Here is a 6675-nt window from a genome sequence, read left to right on the forward strand (position 1 = left end):
TGTTATCCATTCTAACATGATTTACAACTTAATCTTTGACCGAACGATGCTGGCGATGATGGTGTTTGCGGGGGACTTTCTCCTCTTTGTAGGCATGGACGAGGAGTACTCCTCTTTGCTAGATCATGTTTGTTCTGTTTAGTGGTGTCTCGTGAGGCTGTCGGTATGGCTAGGCCCTTTGCCTTGGCTCGGTGGGGTGGTCGTGTGGTGCAATTTCGGGTGAAAGCACCCCTTTTGCGTACTATTTATCTTTGTTATTGGAAATGTTTCGTAGCTCAAATAGTTTGTTCGGTTGACCATTCATCTAGGAGGCAGGGCAATGGTGATGCCACTTTCTCTTTCCATTTCTATGTCAAGGAGTGCGTTATATCTTAGTCAGATTCAGTGCAATGATTTCCTCCCGTTTTGATCTGGCGGGAGGGGGAAAGGAGGCTTGTTGGTGAGGTGTGGATAGACCAGAGTACATGCAGGATGGCAGGTGAGGAGACCGCATCCTAGTTTAGCATACATGCAGAGGGTGGGCTTGCTGGTGAGATGTGTATAGACCAGAGTTGACTGAAAAGTGCCAATGGGTGTTTGGGGCTTTGATGATCCACAACCATAGGGCATCGCAATAGTCTTTGAGGGTAGTATTTAATTCAAATTTATTGATTCGACACAAGGAGAGCCAAAAATATTTATAAGTCTTAGCAGTTGAGTTGTCAATTCAACCACACATGAGAAGTCAGTTCCTTGCACGAATTTATTAGTAGCACAATAATATGATAGCAGTGATAACAATAGTAGTAGTAGTAGTAGCAGCAGTAGTATCAATAACATCTGTTCTGTCGCAATTAAAACAGTAGCAGTAATAGTAAGTTGAGCAAAGACAATAGTAGAAAAGTGTAGGCATTGAATCCGTGATGGATATTTAGATGAAATTCGATATGTAACAGTCACAACCCATAACAATACACAATAACTCCAATTCATCGATCATTTGTAGGCATGTATTCCGTATGTCATACGTGCTTGCGATAAGAACTTGCGTGACATCTTTGTCCTACCCTCCCAATGACAGCGGGGTCCTAATGGAGACTATGGGTAATTAAGGCACTCCTTTTAATAGAGAACCGAAACAAAACATTAACACATAGTAAATATATGAACTCCTCAAATTACAGTCGTTCTCGAAGAGTATTCCAATTATTGTCACCTAGGGTCTACGGTTTAGAACAATAATTGGTGCGTATAACTTGCTGATAGGATCCAGAACTCAAATATATTCATGAAAACATAATAGATGCAGATCTGAAATCATGACAGTATGCCCTAGTGACAAGAATTAAGCATAGCAAAGTCGTAGCAACATCAGTCTCATAACATAATAGATATTCGGGATCATGCCCTAACAAATTGACTCGATTACAAAAGAAATTTCATCCATCTCCATCACTTTGGGTGGTGAGAAGCATGAAATTATTGATGGAGAAGGGTTGTTGAGGATGACATCGACGAATCCCTCTCTCAGGAGCTCCGAACGGACTCTAGATCAGGCCTCCGATGAAGAACAAGAGCTGGCGGCGGCTCCGTATCGTATAACGCGATGAAACTTTCTCTCTGATTTTTTCTCAGGAAGACGGTATATACAAGCTTGGAGGTCAGAAGGCCACCCATGGGGCCCACAAGGCAGCATGGCGCACCCTGAGGGGTGGGCGTGCCCCCTGTCTTGTGGCCTGCTGGTGGCCCCCTCCGGGAGATCTTTGCACCAGTATTTTTATATATTCTATACAAAATCTCCGTAAAGTTTTGTTCAATTCCAAGGACTACTATTTTTAGACAAAAACAACACCAAGGTAGTTCTACTGAAAACAACATCAGTCCGGGTTAATTTCATTTAAATCATACAAATTAAAGTCCAAACCAAGAGTAAAAGTGTTTCAAAAAGTAGATACATTGGAGACGTATCAGACCGCACCCAGTCGAGCCAAGGTGACACTCGACATGAATAAAGATGAGCGTTATATATTTGAAATGCTAGTTTAACAATAAGATATGTTTCTAGTGCGCTAGGGGATCTATCGTAGAGACTTTCCACCGACGAAGACCAAGGTTAGGTGATAAAATACTAATACACCCTTCATGTTTTCACTATTAATTCCCATGTTGTCGTTATTTCTTCATGTGTAAATAGACCTGAAATTGCAATGCTAGAGCAGTGTAAATAGCTCTAGTATGTCCACGATGGACATGGGCGGAGCCTAATAGGGGCTTAGGGCCTAGGGGTGCAATCTGTTGCACGTATAGGCTCGACGGGCAATTTATGCGGTATTTTTTTAATTTGCTGGTCAAACAATATTGGGTTACAAGTTTTAGGGGATTCTTAATCTGAAAGGATCACGACAAAGATGGAGAATGGGGAATTTCTTCTTATTTTGACTAAGAACGTTGTGCGTGGACTATACCTCGAGAAAGAACTCACTGGGCAAGAACCAGTCAACACTCACAATCAACCGGGCTTTTATAGTTCCTCAAGAGTCACCTTTAAAAAAAATAAAGATGCCTCCCACTTTAGCACGGTAGGATACATATGATATCCCACACGGGGCAGGAGCAGTGCGGTGCGCTAACTGCACCTAGTCGCCATATTTTGACACAAGTTCATAGAATTCAACGTAACTCGATCGAATTAGAATGAACCTGGTGTGCTTCAATCATAGTTTTAAAAACTAAATTGGACCAGCGGTCGAACCGAAAAAACCCGAAACCGGTGATCCCATCGATTTTTTAAGCTGAACGAACCATTCAGCAACAAGGCCGGTGAAAACCAAGCAAACCGGGTGGTTTTCTAGAAAAAACAGGAATAAAACCATATGATTGAACCGGAAAAAACATTTGTAAGATTTAGGAACAAGTGTAACTCGAACCCTGGTCACTTGGATGAAGGGTTGTAGCTAAGTATGGCCCAATAACTACCACGGCTGAGATCCTTTATTGTCTAGTACTCCCTCTGTTCGGAATTACTTGTCGCAGAAATGGATGTATCTAACATATTTTAGTTCTAGATACATTTATTTTCGAGACAAGTAATTCCGAACGGAGGGAGTAGAAGAAAACCTATCTATTTTACCAACAGTTACTATGATATTAACATATATCACTACTATATTAACATATACAAACACAATAAAGCTTGCACAAAATAAAGGTAAGAAGTAACCGCGAGTGGAGATGGTGACGACGAGATGTGTTATTGAAGTTCCCTCCTTTGAGAGGGGAGGGGGGGTTGTGCTTTCGTTGGAGCGGCGTGGTTGCACAATGCTCCCCAAGAAGCCACTAGAGACACCGTATTCTCCTCACGCCCTGGCACAATGCAAGGTGACGTTAATCCATTAGCGGTGCCCTTGTAGGTGGCAACCGGAACTTTACAAATAAGGTTGAGGCTCTCTCCATAACTTAATTGGAGGCTCCCAACACCACCACGAAGCTTCATCACAATGAAATGTGGCTCTGAGGTGACTCTTCAGTCTAGGGTGCCCAAGCACTCAAGAGTAATAAGATCCACATTGGCTTAAGGGGGAATCAAAATATCTCTTGATGGAACTGTAGATCTAGGGACTTCTGCTCCAAACCCTAAGAATAAGTTTTGATGGATAGGAAAGGTGTCGTGGAATTAACACGTCAGATGTCCTTAGTGAAAGGACTTAGTCGCGAGGCCAACGCATCTATGTGGTAGCTTGAGAGGGGTTGAACGGAATCGAGAGACGCGACACAAGACAAGTGTTTAGACAGCTTCGGGCCCCGGGAAACATCATCCGGTAATAACCCTACATGTTGTTTGTGGCTAGGTCTCATTATGATCATGAGGGAGACGCCGTAATCCGGCTCTCCTCTTTCTGTCTAGCCCTAGAGATTATTGCTTGTTGCCCTGTCCCTCTTTGGGGAGCCCTGCCCCTCCTTATATAAGCTAGAGGGACGGGTTACATGTGGAGTCCTAGTAGGACTAGGACTAGCCTATCTTCTACTACAAGCCAGATACAAGTCCGGGTCTTGATTCCTTGTAAGGGAATATTCCTTATGTCTTCCTCTTAAGCCGGCCTATCATAACGTAAGCCGGCCTTCTGGGCCTTTAGCCTCCTGGGCCACCGGGTCTTGTCGCTCCTCTGATCCACTTGCCAGGTCACCCATAAGTCGTCAGGATCGGGCGGGTCACTTAGTGTGTCGTCCAGTCAGGGTGGGTCATTAGTGAGTCGCCAAGTCCGACCGGGTTATACTTCCGGCCGGGTTACACCGCGGGGTATATCCCCGACAGAAGGAGATCAGGACATTTTGAGCTTTGGAAAACAATGATGCAATGAGGGGAAATAGGTACGTGTTCTTGCGGTAGAATTCCCCTTTATATAGTGGCCGTTCAAATCCAACTGTTAAGTGCCCCGCCCATGCTCAAGCCGTACTACCATTCAGGGGAGCGGTACTACCGCTTGACACAATACTAGAACGGTAGTTCAGCCAGAGCAGTACTACGGCCTACGACCAGCGGTACTCCCATTAATTGTTGACGGCTAACAGAAGAAACAATAGTAGACGAACGGTGCGATAAAACAAGTACAACACGAGAGGTACTGCCATTGCACTACCGTGGAACTACCGTGATGGTAGTGAGGGCAGCTGAGAGCATGCACACGCCTCATTCACAAGCGGAAGTAGCAATGGTATTACTGTGGAATTACTGTTCTATACAACCGCTAGGGCGATGAGGGCACCCGAGAGCATGCACAATGCTTCAACTTCGGCGGTAGTAGCCGCGCTAGCTCATAGCGGAAGTACCACCAAAGCGGTACTACTGTGGAGCCGAGTGGTACTACCGCATGGGTACTACAAAGTGCCCAAGCATGATCAGAAGGAAACTCCAAAGAGCAGGAACGGCATGTGTGTGCATATGGGGTTGTGTACGCGAAAAGTGGCTGCAGCTACCGGGCTCCAGGGCTCCTGGTATTTGAATTTTTTGAAAAACACATTTCGGTTGCTTAAAAAAATCTTATATCGAATACGTGAATAGATACACACATTCCTAAGGCCTGGTAAAAAGCTGAAAACAAAATACTTTGTATTTTGAGAAATACAAAAAAGAGAAATTTCTGACAGAAAATGGCACACCTTTTCTCCTATATAGTGTTAGAAATTTGTTTTTTTCTATAGCCCAAAACAAAACGAGATTTCTACCAAAACATGTGACGGGTATTCGGAATGTTTATATGTATCCCCGTGAAAAATTTCACATTTTTTTGAAACTTCAAAAATACAAAATGGTTCTCCTATTACGAATGGTTCCACATGCAACAGTACAATTATTCTTCAATTATATGCTCCATAGAGGAGCATATAAAAATACAAAAATACAAAACTTCAAAAATTTAACACTGTGAATCGGCATGCTTCATCGTTCTCACTTCCACTGTTGTCGGTGTAAGTGCGACCGCGCTGTTGCAGTATCATTTCTAGTGTAGGTTTAGAGTTAGGGTTCACTGTCGCTGCCCACCTCCGCCGCGACCCGGTTCGGTTTTAGCCGTCCACACCGACAAGGCAGCCGACGCCCCCATCCCACACGCCGCCGACTTCTCCTTCCTCCGCCACCACCCAGCCACCCCCATCACCCATCGCCGCTCCATGTCTGCCAACGTGACCCTCCTGCAGATCCCTCCGGAGATCCAGAGAGAACTGCAGGGTCGAGATCTCCGGCATCTTTGGCCACCGGAAGCTCCATCAGGAGGTCTTGTAGCTTACTGGTATCTTCATCAAGCACGAGGCAACCACGCATCAGAAGCTAATGGAAACTGCGATACACGTTAGGACGGTTTCTTGGCACATCTACAGCTCTGTGCTCACTGTGAGCATCGGGGCAGTTTTCGGCGTGGTCCAGCTCGCCATGTCGGGGTGGAAGTCCAGGTATCAAGAAGCTGCTATCAAGCACACCACTGCAATCACTCAGAAGAAGGCTAAAAAGCTCGAAGATTCACTGGCTGGAAAACTCAAAAACAAGAAGACTTCTTTGGAGGTAGAGAAGAAGTCCATCTCCGTGAGGGAGGCAAAAATCACCGCCAGGGAGGCGCATCTCACTGCGTGGGAGGCCAACATCATCAAGCAGGAGTAGAGGAGAACTTGTTTTCAGGATGTTGTTTTGGTGAACTAAATTAATTTATGCGTGTTTGAACTGTAAGATGATATGCGAATCATGTCCCTTATCTCATACTCAGCTTGATTTTATGGCTTGTTGGTTGGTAACTTTTTCTGAATGCTGCTTAAATTTTGGTGAGAATTGCAGACCAGACCAGTAGTTGTATTTGCCAAGAAATCTCACATTCTTAAGAAGTTGATCCCCACTAGTAGCAATTCTCTACACATGCACACTATCCACATCAGAATGGTTCCACATCAGCTTTCAGTTTGTAACACCAACCAATCGGCTTTGCATGCAGGTATATGGACGACGGTGGTACACCATAAAATTTCGCTCATGCCCGGACGCCACTCATCCCGCAGGGGATCCCAACCCAGTCTGTACCACTCATCCCGCATAGGCCCAACCCAGTCTGCTATAGCCGGAGTGTCGCCCGTCCGCCACCCTTCCTCCTCCCCTCCGCCAGTTCTCCTCCTCCTACCGCGGCGTGCTGCGCCGATGGTGACCCCGCCTCCACT

The sequence above is a fragment of the Triticum dicoccoides genome, chromosome 2B (genome assembly GCF_002162155.2).
Source record: "Triticum dicoccoides isolate Atlit2015 ecotype Zavitan chromosome 2B, WEW_v2.0, whole genome shotgun sequence".
NCBI lineage: Eukaryota > Viridiplantae > Streptophyta > Magnoliopsida > Poales > Poaceae > Triticum > Triticum dicoccoides.